The 20304-nt window shown below is 44.3% G+C and overlaps 1 protein-coding gene and 2 non-coding genes across 4 annotated transcripts in view; 1 reads left to right on the top strand and 2 right to left on the bottom strand.

Moving 5' to 3' along the window:
• LOC126278030 (nidogen) overlaps positions 1-12443 on the bottom strand; it is a 297135-nt gene extending 284692 nt beyond the window's left edge. The window contains exon 1 of one of the 2 annotated variants that reach the window (XM_049977764.1): positions 12302-12443. The gene's annotated coding sequence lies outside the window, so the exon portion shown is untranslated. The remainder of the gene's footprint in view (positions 1-12301) is intronic. The other variant, XM_049977762.1, reaches the window with a different exon arrangement.
• On the bottom strand, positions 3005-3079 carry Trnat-ugu (transfer RNA threonine (anticodon UGU)). Its single transcript has one exon. It is a non-coding gene; the product is annotated as a tRNA-Thr (tRNA).
• Trnat-ugu (transfer RNA threonine (anticodon UGU)) lies at positions 3417-3491 on the top strand. The gene has a single exon. It is a non-coding gene; the product is annotated as a tRNA-Thr (tRNA).
• Positions 12444-20304: the final 7861 nt, after the last annotated feature.

Raw genomic sequence — 20304 nt, forward strand, 5'->3', positions numbered from 1 at the left:
AAAGATGAAGATATACAAGACTATCATCTACCCCATAGTACTGAACGGTTCAGAAAGCTGGACGCTTAGAAAGAATGAAAGAGAAAATCTGAATGTTTTCGAAAGAAAAGTAATGAGAAAAATCTGGAGACCTGTGTTGGAGAATGGTGTATGGAGGATTTGAAAGAACAATGGAATTTATCAGTTAATGAAGCAACCAACTATCATTCAGAAATTAAAAAGTAGGAGACTGCAATGGGCTGGACATGTGGATATAATTGAAAACAACTGAATCACCAAGAAAACATTTGAAGGAACTCTCCAGGCAACAAGACCATTGGGCCGATCACGTACAAGGTGTAAAGATGACATAGAGAAGGACATCACAACATTAGGAATTTCCATAAGGTGGAGAGAGGCTGAGAGAGATAGAAGGCGGTGGAAGCAGATCGTTAGCGTTGTCCGCAGGGCCTGTGATCGCTGAGAAGAGAGAGAGAGAGAGAGAGAGAGAGAGAGAGAGAGAGTATTAATGGAAATACCAGGCCAAACACATTAATGTGGCCACCGCATATGTTCGACTCCAACGTGTAGTAACCACTCACAGACGGCACTAGCAATGGAGGGTATACGAAGCCTGTCTGAGGGACGCGAAAATTAGTGCAGTCGTCATCGTAATGCATAAACGAAGTGACTTCTCTGACGTCCTGAAGGGCATGATCATTGGCATTCAAGCCAAGGGTGGAAGCATTTCAAAACGGTTAATTAATAAACTCATCGCGTGCTGCCGTGATTAAAACACACCGCGTTTGGCAAAGCGGCGCTTTCCAAAACTGGTGCCCAAGCAGCTGTGGTGCATCAGGACCATAAATGACAGGGTTGAAAGACGTCTGTGGAGATGAGTACGGGAGAACAAATGTGGGCCGGCCGCGTTAACAGATCGGTTCTATGCGCTTCAGTCCGGAACCGGGCGACTGCTACGGTCGCAAGTTCGAATCCTGCCTCGGGCATAAATATGAGTGATGTCCTTAGGTTAGCTAGGTTTAAGCAGTTCTAGGTTCTAGGGTACTGATGACCTCAGATGTTAAGTCCCATAGTACTCAGAGCCATTTGAACAGATGTGCAACTGTTGAGCAACTGACCTCCCAGATGAACCGAACCATGGAGCTACCCAAGGGTACCCTCAACGTCCGTCAATGTTGACTGCTGTTCATCAGCTGGCAAGTTTGGAATTTGCACGCTGAATGGCAACAGCCGGCCTTTTCAGGTGGTTCCACATGCCTGACGGTACCTTCCAGAACCTCACTGACTCTCTTCCTGCACGTCTTGCAGCGCTGCGTTGTGCAAACAGGCCGCGCGGGATAGTCGCGCGGTCTGTGGGCTTCTTGGCACGGTTCGCGCGGTTCGCTTCCGTCGGAGGTTCGAGTCCTCTCTCGGGCATGGATGTATGTATTGTCTGTCCTTGGCGTACGTTAGTTTAACTTAGATTACGTAGTGTGTAAGCCTACGGACCGATGACCTCAGCAGTTTGGACCCACAGAACTTACCACAAATTTCCAAATTTTTCTTGCTAACGGCGGTTATTCAGGCTTATGGCCGGTGGTCACTTTAATCTGACTTTACGTTGTATACTGCTACTCGAACAGTGCTCTGATGCTACTATTTAGTATGTTTTACTGTCAGTTGTATGATTTAGAAATTGATTATCCTAATTTAAGTCATAAATGATTTTGCGTCAAGAGTTCTCGTAAGTGGCTGTGTAGAGTTCGTTGCTGCAGTGGTGCTATACATGCATTTGAAGTTCTGAGAAACGAGGTTCTTATTCCCCGCCCAGTCAACCAGATTTATGTTTACCGTCTCTTCTGTAACACACTTCAGCGAGTCCGGGATTATTCCTTAATCACGTAAAGACATTTTCTTTCTCCAATTTTTCTCAGTCAGCAGTCAGTATTGTGGTGTAAGGAACTAGACATCGGTGGGAAGTTCATCTGTAACCTTTCTTCCTCACATTCTGAAGCCTTTAGATCGAGGGAGGTTGCGCACTCGTAAGACGCAGCATGGTGATAGGGATGACGATGTTGAAAACGCTGGCCTGTCATCCAGATTTACGATTTCCACGGTTTCCCGAAATCGCATAAGGTAAATGTCAGTCAGGATAGTTCCTTCGGAAGGGCACGGTCGAATTCTTTCCCTACCATTGGATAACCCGAGATTGTCCTCCATCTCCAATGACCCTGTCGTCACGTGACCTTATTCCCTGATATTCGCGCTATCTTCTGATGACTCTATTCGTATGTTTTGCACTATGGTGCAGCCTGGTCATGCTGAATGTTGGCGTACGCTGTAACAAGTTAGGGAGATGATCACCTGCTTCATAGTGTGTTGATCCAACAGTGACTCCACATTGCACGGATTCGAAAATTCCTTGGTATGTTGCGTGAGATATGCAGCTCCAGATGTTTACGCACAAGTCTGGCTAGTCTCGTAAAATAAGAGCTGATGGTTTGTGGGAGAGAAGCTGTGTACAAGAGCGTCCCACATGTGTTTCATCAGGTTCAGATCAGCCAAATTTGGCGGCAGAGACATAACCGCGAGTCCACTATCGTGATTCTGAAAACACTGTGCAGCGCGACTATGGCCTTGTGATGCGGGCAGTTATCCACTTTCCATAGATACTCGCGACAAAAGAACGCGAACAGCCAACCAGTTTCGCCATTTCAGCTACACTCGTCTCCAGTTGCTGGGCGATAACTGTACGCCTTATTTCAGAGTCACTTATGTCAGTGGATTTCTTCTTACCGAGTCCCGTAACAGTTCGGGCAATGCGTGTGAATCCAGCACAGAAGAAGGTCAATGGCCAGTTAGCCTTAACTACATATGAAGAAGGTGTCTGTTATTTCGGACATGTCCGAAAGAACATATACCATCGGTTACCATGCAGTTCTCTTGGAATGAAATGATAATTAAATCAAGACCCTAAGCTGTCGACGGGCGTTGATATACACCAACGGGGACAGTTAAAACTGTTTGCCCCGACCGGGACTCGAACCGGGGATCTCCTGCTTACATGGCAGGCGCTCTATCCATCTGAGCCACCGAGGGCACAGAGGATAGTGCACTGCAGGGTCTTGATTTAATTGTCATTTCATTCTAAGAGAGCTGCATGGTCACCGACGGTATCTGTTCTTTCGGACATGTCCGAAAGAACAGATACCTTCTTCATATATAGTTAAGGCTAAGCGGCCGTTGACCCCCTTCTTCTTTGTTGGATGCACACGTATTGCCCGAACTCTTACGGGACTCGGTAAGATTGTCTGCCGCGAGTAATGAGTGTAATGGGCAGGGGCACTACGAGTGTAGTGTGTGGACATTAAGTTGGGAATGTGAGTGTCACGGGGAGCGTGCAAGGGATAAATCCCTGCAGTCGCACTATCCTCTGTGCCCTCGATGGCTCAGGTGGACAGAGCGTCTGCCCTGTAAGCAGGAGATCCTGGGTTCGAGTCCCGGTCGGGGCACACAGTTTCAACTGTCCCCGTTGATGTATATCAACGCCTGTCGACAGCTTAGGTTCTTGATTTAATTATCATTTCACTCTGTTATAAGGTGTTCATGTACTGAGTCGTATATGTCTCATCGTGGCTACTACTGGTTTCCGGACGTATGTTTACTAGGACTCAGTGTCCTCTGTTCGCTCCTTTCGTTTGTACCTTTCATCGTCAAATAGGCTGTGTACTTCCCTTAGAGCGTCACGTGCCGTGGTCATAGCGTTTTGGCCTATTGGTGTATTGTTACATCCTGCCGTTAATGTGACGAGAAAAGAAAATGGTCAGAAACAATACTACTTCATCTTACATGACCAAACTGCAATCATTTAGGGTGGCTACGATGGGTGAAAGTTGAACATGGCATTGATCAGTCCCATGCATTATTTAACTTACATGGACATATTTCTTTCGTTCTTCTTCCTTTTTTTTTTTTTTTTTTTTTTTTTTTTTTTTTTTTTTTTTTTTACGCAGACAGAACAGCGCTGAACTGAAACCAAACATGTTCCACAAAGACTATCTTTGTTCATCATCTGAATAAGACAAGTATCTTGCAGCAATCACAAGCATTCACCAACTTGCTGAGCCTCAAACTATATACGTTACGCTTTGAAAATGTACAGCCAGCATTTTATTTTGCGCTGTGTCTCAAAAATCTACATTTAAATTTCTTCGCTGTATAATCTGTGATTGGTAATCTCACGAATACGTCTAACATATCGAGTCATACATTCAGCGTGCAAGTAGCAACCAGTTCTTCTTAATTTTTTTTCTCTTCCTCTATCGTTTGCAGGTTTTTAATATTCACTCTCAGCACGGAGGTCCTTTGGAGAAACTACGATGCCCTGCTGAGAACAAATGCCTCAGAATTTTTGACGTGTAAACCCTTATAGTTTCTTTAATAAAACAAAGTTTATAAACATTCTACTTCTTTGTTCTTCATGTCTACATATTTATTTCTCAAGGTAGCCACCCTGCGTTTTTTGATTGATACCCTTGCTGTAGAATGTTTTTGACTTCGTTGACGGAGGCACAACCTCTTCTATGTGCGCACAGCTTCAGAACTATCAAAGTGAAACCCTCGAAGGCGTTCTGTAAGCTTTGGGAACAGATGAAACTTGGATGGGGCGAAGTCGGGGCTGTGTGGAGGGTATCGATGACAGTGAACCCAAGAAGTGGGATAGTTGCAGGTGTCGCAGCGCTCGTGTGTCGTTTAGCATTGTCATGCCGAAGAACTCTTCAAATTCGAAATTCGATTACAGCACGCTGTTTCTCACGCACCGGCATAGTTACGTTGTACACTGCCATGTTACACGCTACAATTCGGAGCCCGATAGCGGCAGAGCTTTGAAAATATGTGCACATTAAGAATAAAGATGTAGAATGTTAATAACGTTTGTTTTACTTACAAAGCTTGAAAAGTTTTCGGAGGCAATACTTTCCCGCACGCCCTCGTACGAGAGCATCGAAACTGATTTTAGATGCTCTGTAATTTGCTTGAAAGTGCTGAACTTGCTTTTCTATATAACAATAAAAGCCAACATTCCCGAGTCTCTCCCATTTTCTAATAGATTTTCGTAACTATTTCTTTACCAGCGATAAGTTTTTTCGACGAATGTAGCAGTAATTTCATTAGTGTTACGTAGCTGTTTACACAAGCGCGCACTAAAATTAGCGACTATGATAACGAAGAGAGTGTCTTTCAACGGTCAGTGGCTCTGCGTAACACCAGATAAACACCGACCTCATTGGTTTATTTTCAGAACTGAAAATTTCTCGCGAGTACATCACTCTGAATTCGAACGATCGGGAATACCCTACATTCGGTGACCGAAAAAAGTTGCAACTGAACAGTGGCGCGGCAGGGAAAATATTTCTGATAACCCGCAACACCCACTTTGTGTGCTGTTGCGAAATGTGTGTATAAATAATTGCAAGCAACGATCGTCTGCGTAATGAAATGGGGGAATCCCACTCTTTCCGGGGCAGAGAAGTATTCATTTTGTAAGTAACAAAACCCGGGATTCCCGGTGTTCCAGGGACACAAAAATGCTGAAGTAGTAATGTAAGTGACGAATGACCTTTACGTTTTTTTTTTCCTACAGTCGCCTTAAACTTGTACTGTTCGGCATATCTCATGCGCTTGATAAAGAATAACCTTACTGAGATCGTGCAATATTCTCTGAATTATGCGCTGCGCAGCACTTACACATGAGAGGACGATAGTTCGGAATCCGCAGTTAAAATTCCCATCTTGGTTCGCCCTAGATGGAAGTCAGTGCAGCTATTGATTTAGTTTACTGAGAAGACTATTAATGTTGGTTACAGATAAGCGAATTCAGTCCTACGTAAATACAGAAGCATGGATGTGTATTCTTAGGCGCCATTGGAAGTGTTACAAATATTTACCACTGTGTAGATTCGTTATCTATTTCTGGCACGACCGCAAAATAACAATCTACACCTGATACAAAATCCTCATTGAACTCAAAATGCTTGCCGTTACAAGCGTCTTTAGATGTGCATATTGTGGTAGTCAGTCACAGACTGCTAAATATGGTAAACAAGATGGATACAGGTGTGATCGCTAAGGTACAAAAGGATTTCCTCTCACGTGTGTGATTGCCTCGAAGTATTCTTAGTGGCTCAAAAAACACCGAGTGTATTCATTAGAAAGAAAAGGCGATGTTCGTAATGCCTCACGGTAGCTTAACAGTAACCTAATTGCAATTAGTATATACAGGGTACCCAAGAAATGTTACAACAAACTTCGAGAGGTTATAGAAGGTATCTTGAGTAACAAATCGAGGATAGGAAATCGTGCCCGGAAACGTCACCCAACGACGCTAGAGAGCGTCGAAGTTGTAGGCGCCAGCTCCTGCTACTGGACCATCCTTTCGGCAGCAAAGTGAGATTGTACGATGAAGGACTGTTAGCGGAACGTCTCGGAATTATGCTTGATATTCAGTGATCGCGACTGATTGTCACGCTACCCAGGGGAGAAGATGGAGTTAGCAGCTGTGTAGAAACGCCTTGTCTCCTATAAAAAAGATGCTCTGTTGCCTCGGTGGATGACTGTTTCGACACGGATTTACATCCACATCCTGGAACCCTCAAAAATCTCCAATATTTTGCGGTACACAAGAGAAAAACAAACTGCAGATGGAAACCTGTGTCCGAAACCGTCATTCACCGAAGCAACAGAGTATCACATTCATAGAAGACAAGGCCTGTTCTACACAGCAGCTAACTCCATATTTTCCACTGACGATTTTGGCCATCAGCAGTCACTGAATAACAAACGAAATTGCGAGACTTTCCGCCTACTGCCCGTCAGCGTACAAAGTCACATTTGCTGCCGAAGGGGTTGCCTAGCGGCAGGAGGCGTCGCTTTAACTTCGTCGCTCTGTAGTGTAGTTGCATGACCTTTCTGGGCACGGTTTCCTTTGCAACTCCTCGAAGTTTGTCGCAACTTTTCTGGAACATCCTGTATCAATGAAGAATAAAAATATCCATTAAAGCAATATTTCCACAGAACGACTGAACAAAACAAGTTTATAACAAAAACAGTTCTCTAGAAATACAGAAATCAGCATCCCAGGGCAGCAAACGTCCATAAATGCTAGTTTAGAATAGACAAAAGGAAATCAAACAATGAAAATAAAAAGAAAGATCGTAGGGAGGATGTTAGTCAACATCAAATAGCAAAAATACGTAGTTCAGTTAATAAGTAAAACAGAAGAACACAAACACGAAAAGGAAAGAAAAAAAAAACAGATGAAATAACGGGAAACTGTTTAATGGTTTGTATGCAAGTTTAAGTAATGAATTCTAACAAGCTGGAGAGAAAAACTGTACTATAAAAGTTAGAATAAAGATTTAACAGTCTTAGGTAAAAACGGAAACATCTTTAGGTGATTGCCACAAATAAGCAGGAAATCAAATATTGGACGAACTATGGAGACGAAGTTAAGAAGTGGGCACGTTTCCCAGCAGACAACTAGAAGAACACAAGAAAAGAAATGGGCTGAAGAAGCAATAAATAAAAAAAGTGAAAATATGAAGGTATAATGGAGAAATGGTAAGTTAGCGTAGCTGCGTGAACGTTACTCTTAATTGTCCTTTCCTAGGAAAGAAGAGTTGTTTAACAGGTGAAGTGGAATGCAATCTCAAACTATTCATTTGCCATGTAATAACGGCGTGCAACCAAGTATAACTGTCAAATATCTGCAAGTAAATCCACAATTGCATGGCATCATTTCAGCTATTTGTGCATCACGGCTCGCCTTAAATACGTGCAGATGCTACATAATACTCGTCCACAGGACTAAAACAACCTATAGCACCAGACTTCACTGATAAACCCCTGGAATGTATCGCACCAATTAAATACCTAGGGATAATAATGCAAAGCTGTTTGAAGAGGAGGGAGCGAATACAAAATGTCCAAATGTAGAGTGGGCGAAAAGACGATATGGAATTGTTCGGAGAATTCTGCGAACATCCAATTAGTCCGCAAAGAAAGGTGCAAACAAGACTCTCAAGCCATTCCTTGTTAGCGGAAGGGGGTAACATTTCAGCATTTGGGGTCGACATCGAGTCAAGTGACATAGCGGTTAAGACAATAGACTCTTATTTTTGGGAGGTGGCGATTCAAATCCCTGTTCGGCTACCCTGATGCAGGTTTTTCTTAGTTCTCCTAAAACACTAAAGGTGAATTCCCGGAGGCACATTAAACAGGGTCATCCTCGAATTTTTTCTCCATTCCCATTTCGAGCTTGTTTTCTGTCAATAATGACTTGGGAGTCGACGGTACACTAAACTCTAACGTCCCTTCCTCTAGCTGGCCTGAAAGATGAAGTTGAAGAGCTTCAGACACGTGCTGTGACAGTCACTAGTGTTGCTGGGAATAATTATCGGCTACGCGGACGTTCTTACCACAAATTATATGGGTGCGGGACAGGTATGGGTGTATTTATAGAATTAATGTTGTAGATAGACGGCAAAACAATTTTACTGCTTCAATCCTACATATGACTTAATATGCACAGGGGCTTAATGAGAGAGATCGGAGCGCATACGGTCTAATAGGCACTGTTTCTTTCTTCACACAATACAAGCGTGGAAAACGCACGACTTAGAACGATATTAAGTATCCTCGACCATGCACTGTACAAAAGCCAGCAGACTAGGTTTCAGATATAGAGGAAAAGATAATCTAGGTCATTGAAAAGTAATAATAACATCGCGGTTGAGTGTCAATTATTCGAATGTGGCGACTACAGAGAAGCAGATACATCTAAGTCAACCAGAAAGATTTTTCATCCACTTTTTCAAAGTTCATTTCGGTGAACACTGCACATTTCAACCATTTTACTCTGGTACTTTTACCGACACCTTTGACTGCCCTCCCCGCGACTCAGATGATGTTGTGGTCTTCAATGAACTGTGAGGCTGGTGCCGGCGGAGGTTCGAGTCCTCCCTCGGGCATGGGCGTGTGTGTGTTTATTCTTAGGGTAATTTAGGTTAAGTAGTGTGTAAGCTTAGGGACTGATGACCTTAGCAGTTAAGTCCCATAAGATTTCACACACATTTGAACATTTTTTGTGGTATTCAGGCCTTAAAGTGGTGTGATACGGGTCTCCAGGCTACTATATCCTGTGCAAGCCTCTTCATATCCGAATAACTACTGCAACCTATCGCAAGCCGTAATATCAGTACTATCTCGTATGTTCCTACATTTCTCCGGAACCCAAATTGATCCTCCCCGAGGTCGGCTTCTGCCAGCTTTATCATTTTTCTGTAAATCATTGTTGTAGTATTTTGCAACCATGACTTATTGAACTGTTAACAATTATGAAAAGGGTCACTATGAAGATACCACTTTGAGTTCAGACAGGAACAACGAAATGACTGTTACGCACTACGCTTTCCGCAAAAGCTTTCTTCAGAAAAGAAAGGGAAATACCCTCAGATCCGCACAAGCAGGCACACCTTATGCACACATGACCGCAATCTCCGGCCTATCTAGCTGGATTCCAACTGTGATTCATTGATACTAAAGTCATAGGATACTTTGTTTTTTCGTTTTATGAAGTATACAGTTTTACACTTCTGAACATTTTAAGCAAGTTGCTAGTCTTTGCACCAGTTTGAAATATTATCAAGATCCAACTGTATATTTATGCAGGTTATTTCAGAAAGTACTTCGTTATAGATAACTGCATTATCTGGGAAATGTCTGAGGTTACTATTAACATTGTCTGTAAGGTCATTAATATACAACATTAAACCAGGTTCCCAGCACACTTCCCTGGGGCACACCTGAAGCTTTTTCTATAGCTGATGGTGACTCCCAAGATAACTCCCCGCGTCTTCTCTACCAATAGATCCACAGTCTAATCGCAAATTTCGCTTGACACACCATACAATCGTACATTGGATAATAAGCGCAGATGTGGTACTGAGTCAAATGCTTTTCGGAAATCGAAAAATATGGAATATACCTGACTGCGTTGATCCAAAGCTTTTAGCATGTCAAGTGAGAAAAGTGCAAGCTGGATTTCACGTGATCCATGTTTTCGGAATCCAAGTGCTTGGCATGGTGGAGGTCATTTTGTTAGAGATACCTCATTATGTTTGAGTTCAGAATGTGTGCTAAGATACCACAACAAATCAATGTCAAGGGTATTGGACAGTAGTTTTGTGGATTACTTCGATCGCCCTTCTTGTGGATGGGTGTGACCCGTTCTTTCTTCCAACTTCTGGGCAGTGTGCATAGTTTTTGATCAAGGTATCTACGATACATGACAGTTAAAAGAGCGGCTAATTTAGCCTCGAATTCAATATAGATCGCCCTGAAGCAAGATCCACTTTTAACGATTTCAGCTGTTTCTCAACACCACTGACACTAATATTCTATCCACGCGGTCTAGGGGCCTAGCCACGGCTTGCGCGATCTAGGGGGCCTTGCCACGGTTCGCGCCGCTCCTCCTGTCGGAGGTTCAAGAGGCTCTAAGTACTATGGGACTTCAACATCTGAGGTCATCAGTTCCCTAAACTTAGAACTACTTAAACCTAACTAACCTAAGGATATCACACACATCCATGCCCGAGGCAGGATTCGAACCTACGACCGCAGCGGTCGCGCGGTTCCAGACTGTAGCGCCTAGAACCGCTAGGCCACTCCTGCCGGCGACTACGTTTTGTATTGCCACTAGGAAACCCATTGCTGCCTGGTTAAGACGTTGAAGTAAATACCTCAGCGAGATGTATCCTATGCAAAAAGGAATTGCAATACTGGAGCCGTACGTGTCTGCCACTTCATTTAAGGAAACGCAAAGAAATTTCCTGGCGTTTTCATACCAGCAAAGACCAGTATACAGGATTTGGTGACAAAGTGGCGTACAACAGGATCAGTTGCAAACGCAAAAAAAAAAAAAAAAAATCGAGCCGCGTCCATTCGTACATCTGCTGTGATCGCGGATATTCGAGGACGAATGATCCAGAGTCCAAAGATGTCGACTGAAAAATCATTACAACAAATGGACGTTTCATGGGAGTCTTGTCAACGTGTTTTACCTAATACAGAACGGAGCCCTATAAAATGACATAGTCCAAGAACTGAAGGAAGAAGATAAGGCAAAACGCGTGAATTACTGTACATGGCTACGTCAAACAGCTGAGAGTAGAATGTTGGATCCGCTACTGTTACTGTATGTGACGAAACATGGTTCCATCTGACAGGACATGTGAACTCCCAGAACACCAGATACTGGTGAACAAACAATCCTTATAGGATTACTGAGGAACCTCTTCACGACGAAGAAACCATAGTGTGATGTGCCGTGTCGGCAAGTCGTATTGTGGGTCCCGTAAGATGGGCTAGCCGATGTGGCCGAGCGGTTCTAGGTGCTTCAGTCTGGAACCGCGCGACCGCTACGGTCGCAGGTTCGAATCCTGCCTCGGGTCTGGATGTGTGTGATGTCCTTAGGTTATTTAGGTTCAAGTAGTCCTAAGTTCTAGGGGACTGATAACCTCAGATGTTAAGTCCCATAGTGCTCAGAGTCATTTGGGTCCCATAATTTTTGAAACAACAGTAAACAACGCCGTGTATAAGCAAATTTTTGACGAATTTTACGAACAGTTGACCCTCTATGAAAGTATGTGAGCAGTCTTTCGACAGGACGGGGCGACCTGTCACACTTCAGGCGAATCAGTCACAAGATTTCATGAAAGATTCACAGACGAAAGGACTGTCAGCAAAGGACCGTGGCTGCCCCGTTCGCCGGACCTAACCACTTGTGACATCTGTGGGGCAGACTACGCAAATAACCGTATAACGATAGAAGACTGGAAGGAAATTACTCGTAATGAAAGTTTGAGAATTGATACGGCAGAGATGCGCAAAGAGTATGCTAACATATTAGGACGCGTGCAAAAGTGCATTGAAGCATAAGCAGGTCATTTTCAACATCTAATGTAACGTAATAGATGAGATTAGTTCAGTACATATATTCCTTTGCATTAGCTTACTTGGTATTTCTATGGTATTTATTACGTGTTTACATCTTTGTTGTTGATTCTGCTCGTGGCGGTCAACAATTCGTGGGTAACTGGCGAGCAGTCTGCACTCGGGGACGGTTTTTAGGAATGCATTCTTGCAGGATTAAAAAAAAATGCTTGGTATGCAACTAGACGGTGTCATAGAGTTCGCTGAGAGCACGTGGAGCTTCTGAAAATTTGCGAGATTGTAAGCAGAAGACGCGAAGGGCGCCACTAACCTGCGTGTAGTCCGGCACCAAAAGGATGAGCAGCGGTCGTCAGACGCGCCGCCGGCAGAGCACTGGTGCAGCAGAAGCAGGGACCCGGAGCAGCAGCCCGCGCCGCGGTGAGAAGGGGTGGGGTGGGGCAGCAGCCACGGCTGCCAACTTGAGTGGCCGCCTGCCGACTTCCCGTCTCCTTATCCCAGGCGACCTCTCGCCAGGACGCCTGCAGCACGCTCCCACAACTGGGTTTCCGTGTGCAGCCATCACTGGCGTCAATTGCTTGCCTCCGGACTGTGTGCACCTCTAAACACCGTCACGAGTTGATGTGACAGGGGAAACAATTCAAATACACTATAGGCCATTAAAATTGCTACACCACGAAGATGACGTGCTACAGACGCGAAATTTAACCGACAGGAAGAAGATGCTGTGATAGGCAAATGATTAGCTTTTCAGAGCATTCACACTAGGTTCGCGCCGGTGGCGACACCTACAACGGGCTGACATGAGGAATGTTTCCAACCGATTTCTCATACACAAACAGCAGTTGACCGCCGTTGCCTGGTGAAACGTTGTTGTGATGCCTCGTGAAAGGAGGCGAAATGCGTACCATCTCCTTTCCGACTTTGATAAAGGTCGGATTGTAACCCATCGCGATTGCGCTTTATCGCATCGCGACATTGCTGCTCGCGTTGGTCGAGATCCAATGACTGTTAGCAGAATATGGGATCGGTGGGTTCAGGAGGGTAATACGGAACGCCGTGCTGGATCCCAACGGCCTCGAATCACTAGCGGTCGAGATGACAGGTATCTTATCCGCAAGGCTGTAACGGATCGTGCAGCCACGTCTCGATCACAGAGTCAACAGATGGGAACGTTTGCAAGACAACAACCACCTGCACGAACAGTTCGACGACGTTTGCAGCAGCATGGACTATCAGCTCGGAGACCATGGCTGTGGTTACCATTGACGCTGCATCACAGACAGGAGCACCTGCGATGGTGTACTCAACGACGAACCTGGGTGCACGAATGGCAAAACGTCATTTTTTCGAATGAATGCAGGTTCTGTTTACAGCATCATGATGGTCGCATTCTTGTTTGGCGACATCGCGGTAAACGCACCTTGGAATCGTGTATTCGTCATCGCCATACTGGCGTATCACCTGGCGTGATGGTATGGGGTGCCATTGGTTACAAGTCTCGATCACCTCTTGTGCGCATTGACGGCACTTTGAACAGTGGACGTTACATTTCAGATGTGTTACGACCCGTGGCTCTACCTTCATGCGATCCCTGCGAAACCCTACATTTCAGCAGGATAATGCACGACCGTATACAGAAAATGTTCTACTGCTGCCCTGGCCAGCATATTCTTCAGATCTCTCACCAATTGAAAACGTCTGGTCAATGGTGGCCGAGCAACTGGCTTGTCACAATACGCCAGTCACTACTCTTGATGAACTGTGGTATCGTGTTGAAGCTGCATGGGCAGCTGTACCTGTACACGCCATTCGAGCTCTGTTTGACTCAATGCTCAAACAAATCAAAGCCGTTATTACGACCAGAGGTGGTTGTTTTGGGTACTGATTTCTCAGGATCTATACACCCAAATTGCGTATAAATGTAATCACAAGTGAGTTCTAGTATAATATATCTGTCCAGTGAATACCCGTTTATCATCTGCAGTTCTTCTTGGTATAGCAATTTGAATGGCCAGTAATGTATGTACCACATAACTATAATAGCAACAAATCACTTTATTTTTTATTCATCCGTTCTCTGACAAGTTAAAAACATTACAAGAGACACTCTAAAATTAAAAAGAAGACACACCACAAAGAAATTTTCTGAATGGCATGGGAATCAGTACATGTGACGTACACGTACAGACAAAGAAATGATCACAATTTCAGAAAAATTGGATGACTTATTCAAGAGAAAGAGCTTCACAAATTGAGGAATTCAATAATGGCGCTTATGCAAACAGTTATTCGGCTTGGCATTGAGTGACAGAGTTGTTGAATGTCCTCCTGAGGGATAATGTGCCAAATTCTAACTGCCGTGTTAGATCGCCAAGATCCGTAGTTGGTTGGAGGGCCTTGTTCATAATGCTCCAAGCAGTCTCAGTTGGGGTGAGATCCGGAGACATTGCTGGCAGAGGTAGGGTCTGGCAAGCACGATGATAAGCAATAGAAACTCTCGCCGTGTGTGGGTGGGCATTATCTTGCTCAAATGTGAGTCCACGGTGGCTTGCCATGAAGAGCAACAAAACGCGGCGTAGAATATCATCGACGTATCGCTGTGTTGTAGGGTGCCGCGGTTAACAGCCAAAGGGATCCTGCTATGAAAAGAACTGGCACCCCAGGACGTCACTCCTTGTACATTGATTATGAAAATTAGAACCAACAGCTGTATTGTATTTCAAAAGTCGTTTACTCACACATGCTACCAGTTTCTACATCTACATCCATACCCCGCAAGCCATCTTCAGGCCTCAAGCGTAACCTGTTACCACCGTACAAATCACAATGACGAAGACCAATTGAATCTTCAAATGGGAACAGTACAACTTTTTAAGCGTAATACGCCACCATGTTCACCCAACAAAGTCGAGTGCAGCGGGGCCGAAAATCAACTGGATTCCGGAACTTCCAGTAACAAGGCTACCAATGGTTGTCTGACCACTGGGGGCCTTGTCAGTGGGAGTAACGGACTGCAGTTAGGCTCCATTGGTCTTCATCATTGTGTTTCGTACATTGATGCTGATTATGCTTGGGACCTGAAGATGACGGTTTTCGCGTTCACTCTTTTAGCATGTTTATAAACGACATCTGAATTACAATACAGCTGTTGATTTCGATTTCATGTCCAGATGCTATCTTTTCAAAACGATTCTTCCTGGCGACTGATATTCGTTTTGTGTAATTATGGCCGATATTGTGTCAGGACCATGCTGAAGGAGGAAACGTGGAACTTCACCCTACCTGTTTTGCAAGTCGCAAATTGAGTGCTTACGAGTGGCGGTTTGGTGTCACGGAAAAGGAGCTTTTAGCTGCGATGGTTCTGACAGTAAGCGCTGCAACATTAGCTAACGTTAGTGAATGATGACAAGGCTCCGACGTCCATAAATTACTATCAGCACCTAAACGCCCGCATCTTACGATCGACTTTAGGTCTCCAAGAATTTTGCTATGCAGTGGAATATGTTCCGATGAAGAAAATTGTGGTACCAGATACTTTATCTCGATTGCCAGTTGGTATGCCTAACAAAGATGTGAACCACCGCGAGAACAGGGAGTTAGATATTAGGCTGATTAAGACTGAGCCCAGTGATACAGAGATGAAAAAAAGGCTTTGGCATATAACTCCGCTACAAGCAGACGATCAAAGACTATCAGAGGTTTAGAATAGAATCCTCGACGATTGATGAAGCGATGTAATTCGCTTGCTCCACAAGGTGCAAAACAACGTATTATTTACCGGAAATCATCGTAACAGCGACCACAGGAAGTTGTGCATTCCAGAACAAATGCAGGAGGAGCTGAGCCATTGGACTCACCTCCTTCGTTGGTCACCATGGAGCGGCTGTGTATATAGCCATTCTTAACAAGGACATATATTTCTAAAATATGAAACGAGAAACCGTGAAACTATATTATGTCAGAAGGTGAAACCCACGAAACAGACCCTATATGGAGAGATGCAGCATAACTTAGCCACTAAACCGAGAAACTTGGTTTCAGTAGATATAATAGGCACTCTGTCGATGAGTTGGGGCTGGATGGAATATATCGTCACTGTTCTTGATGTCTTTATGAAGTACGCAAGGCTTTACTCCTTGAGCACCACATCTGCCATTGACCTTGTCTGCTGGTCCGATGTATGAAGTGCTATGTAGAAAAGATCGTGTGTTCAGGGCATGTACTCTGACAATGGGTCAAAATTTACTTCTCGAACTTCGGTTAGTCAGATGACCAAGACGGGTATAACAATACCCAAGACCAGTTATTACCATGCGACTGGGAATCCCGTGGAGCGGTGTTTTCCTGAGGTGAGGAAACTTGTCAGAAAACACTGTTCCCATTAACATACGAAATGGACCGAATTCCTTCCGCAATTTGAGAAGTTCATACCTTTAGTGGATACTCCTCCCCGTCGAAAGAACTGATGTCTGATAACACTATGCAGACGCCAATAGCAGAAGCAGCAAAATTAACCCCTCCCTACGACTCACAATCAACTGACAACAAAAGATTGTCTTAGTATATCAGAGGCTTAAAAGAAGAGATATGAAAAGAAAAAAACAAAAGAAGATACGATCAGCAAAAGAAAGACACAATATCTTTAGACGTCATTCCAAGTCTGATATGTTATAAAACAAAAGAAAGACACAATATCTTTAGACGTCAATCCAAGTCTGATAGTTATAAAACAAAATCGCCAAGTTTCATTTACTGTATGACAGATCTCACTGGATTGCTGAGTAGGTGACCATACCTCTCTACTCATGGAGCCAGTAACTGGGGAGAAAAAGGAGCTCCATTACGTCACCAGTTTAAAAAAAATACTCAGTAATACTAAGGAACTTCTGTAATATTGTAAACGTATGCCTCATTTTGTAAGTAGTGCGACAATGTGCATGTCACCAGATTCTCCATTGTTGCCAAAAGTATTCAAGATGGCGGATCCAATATGACGGTGATAGATATGGCAACATGGTGGGAAATTCAAATTTTGGCGGGAAGATAGGTCAATTGGGCTACCTCCACTAACTTAACCTGTTCCTCTCCCCTTCCTCCTCCCCCAGAAAAGGAAGTTCAGATTCCATCAGGACAATGCTACACACTACTACCCTAAGAAAATGGCGGGGAAAAAGGGCATTTGGACTACCTCCACTAACCTAAGTCATGTGAATGCCTCCTCTTCTTAGGAATCGGCGGGAAAGGACTCAGCCTGTGCTGGATAGGATGGATGTAAGTCTTTATTTAAACAGTTTTTATATAAGCAATTTGAGGCAGTACCACCATCAATTGTGTTCACCATGGGGTCCGAGTCCAACTCATCTAGTACACAGTACTGCCACCAGAGGGTACTGTCGCCCCTCCAGTGACGTAATCCAAGATGGCGGTCCGGAGGGGGGAAAAGATGGGTGTCACGCCACTGCCAGCATCTACAATTAAAGTTCTTCAAGTGTTATACTGGCGTTACATGTCTGTCTAAATAAGCACCAAGTCATCCTCTGGGCGTCTGGCGCGCGTGTTTATGTTGCTTGCGTGAAACCTCTCTCTACCTGTGGATACGGACGTCACAGGTCGCGCTATAGAAATCTGTTCCAGAAGAACATCTACTGCTTTCTGTCCCTCGCAATCCTAACGGAACATGCGAGACACGTCTAGCCTGCGCATGCGAAACCTGTGGATACTGACGTCACAGCTCGCGCTATAGACATCTGTTCCAGAATAACATCGACTACTTTCTCTCCCTCGTGATTCTAACAGGACTTGTTCACGAAAATAGTCCAAAATCGATTGCATTCTTTCTGGTGGTCCTAACGAGGCAACACGTGTTACCCTTCTCAGGAATTGTAATATCCTGCTTTCAACATACGTCACAGAAACAGTGAACTTCTCACTGCTAAGAGCCTTCATCATGTATGTGCACGTTTGCGAAAACACAGTTAATCATAAAAGTATTATTTTTACTTGGCGAGAGAGAGAGAGAGAGAGAGAGAGAGAGACAGAAACAGAGAGAGAATGGTCGAATCAAGCCGCTCCACAAATAGTGACTTTCCATAAAAGCTTCTCATTGGCTGTACTTTCAAATGAAGCTCTCTCGTTGGTCACCTCGGTCTATATATAAACCCACAACCAGCCTCCATCGTCCTCAGTCCGCTGCTGTCCGCCTTGCTGTGTGTTCCATCATGTCTGTGTGTGTTTATTTGTTCTTTGCTCTCTGCAATATGAAGAGAGTCAGTTGTTGCAACACTTCAGAGTATAGCGGCAAGAAGATTAGAGTTCTGGAGACAGGATTACCAAATGAGTAAATAATTTCTATTTTGAGTGTAAATTTTCTTGTGTATGTTAAATTCATCTTATTAATTCCGTATTCTTGTTATAGAACAACTCTAGGATTTTGTCTTGGAGTGTGAGGGGAGACAGGAGGTGGCTGGACTGCAACAGACTCTGGAAGTCCAGCCTCCTATGTTGGGTTCACAGCCGGAATTGCCTTGTGGGTATAATTTTCATTGTAACCTGTTCTTATATTGTACCGAGCGAGGTGGCGCACTGGTTAGCACACTGGACTCGCATTCGGGAGGACGACGGTTCAATCCCGTCTCCGGCCGTCCTGTCTTAGGTTTTCCGTGATTTCACTAAATCGTTTCAGGCAAATGCCGGGATGGTTCCTTTGAAAGGGCACGGCCGATTTCCTTCCCTAACCCGAGCTTGCGCTCCGTCTCTAATGACCTCGTTGTCGACGGGACGTTAAACACTAACCACCACCATCTTATATAGTAGCGATTCAAAATTTTCTTATTTCCTACTTTTTTTGTTCCTCTAGCTCACTTGAAGCAAATGCAAATTGAACTGGAGGCAGAGCTACGGACTGAAAACAATTATCTACTGCGGCAGCAACAAAACTACGTGGAACAGCCTCCAACTGTGGATAACCGACAACACTCATGTGAGTATAGAAAAAAATATCCATGTCTGATCTTTCTGTCTAAATCGATACTCAAAATAAATAAAATTATGTCTCGTCCTGTTACAGGAACAGTTCTAGGAGTTTGTTGGACAGGCAGCTGGAGGCAGTTCATCAGCAGATGCAGGAACAGCCTCCAACATATAATGAGATGCCCAAGCAGCATACCTGTAAGTTAAAAAAAAAAAAAAGATTATATGCCTCTAGTAGTAGTGGTAGTAGTATAGGAAGGTTTTTTTCTGTAACAAATCGGTTTATATATCTTGGTTGTTGTTGTTGTTATTGTTGTTGTAGGCGAGACAGACAAGGATCGACAAAGGCACTCTGATCTGGCTCTACTAGATGATGATTATGATGACTTTTTTTGAGGGTGCGGTGGTCGCCCGATCAAGTGTTTATGCCCTGGAACCAGAGTGTAAAAGGAGGACTCTGCTTATAACCATGTGATCGTCAGAATTCTTTCTTTCACCGCGCCAGCACCGATAAACAATGAACTTAACTATTATTTATTTTATCTCTTCTTCTACAGCCGCTTGCATACCAGTAGCGGCTAAACCGCCTTCCTCACCAAAGCGGCGCCCGGTAAGGCGCACCTCGCTTATAAGGGAGCCGCTACTCGCTGCTCGGGAAGCCGCTGCCGCCGCCGCCACCGTTCTGGCGTCCGTGTGCCGGGCAACGAACCACCGCCCCTCAACTTACCAGGTCAGGTATATAACAGCATCGGGAGCCATCGCCGAAGCCTGGCTGTTCCCATCGCACTGACCCAATAACAACCCAACGTCCTCCTCCGTCATCATCATCATCGTATGAGCCTGGTAAGAATCGCCGTACAGGCAAGGTATTTTGCGTCTCGCCGCATACAGACTTGCCCTCCCCATCATCAAGGGGTGGACTCAAAATAGTATTAATACAACACTTCTGGACATTAAAATTGCTACACCAAGAAGAAATGCAGATGATAAATGGGTATTAATTGGACAGATATATTATACTAGAACTCACATGTGATTACATTTATACGCAATTTGGGTGCATAGATCCTGAGAAATCAGTACCCAGAACAACCATCTCTGGCCGTAATAACGGCCTTGATACGCTTGGGCATTGAGTCAAACAGAGCTCGGATGGCGTGTAAAGGTACAGCTGCCCATGCAGCTTCAACATGATACTACAGTTCATCAAAAGTAGTGACTGGCGTATTGTAACGAGCTATTTGCTCGGTCACCATTGACCAGACATATTGAATTGGTGAGAGATCTGGAGAATGTGTTGTCCAGGTCTGCAATCGAACATTTTCTGTATTAGTACAGGACCTG

The sequence above is a fragment of the Schistocerca gregaria genome, chromosome 6, assembly GCF_023897955.1.
Source record: "Schistocerca gregaria isolate iqSchGreg1 chromosome 6, iqSchGreg1.2, whole genome shotgun sequence".
Classification (NCBI taxonomy): domain Eukaryota; kingdom Metazoa; phylum Arthropoda; class Insecta; order Orthoptera; family Acrididae; genus Schistocerca; species Schistocerca gregaria.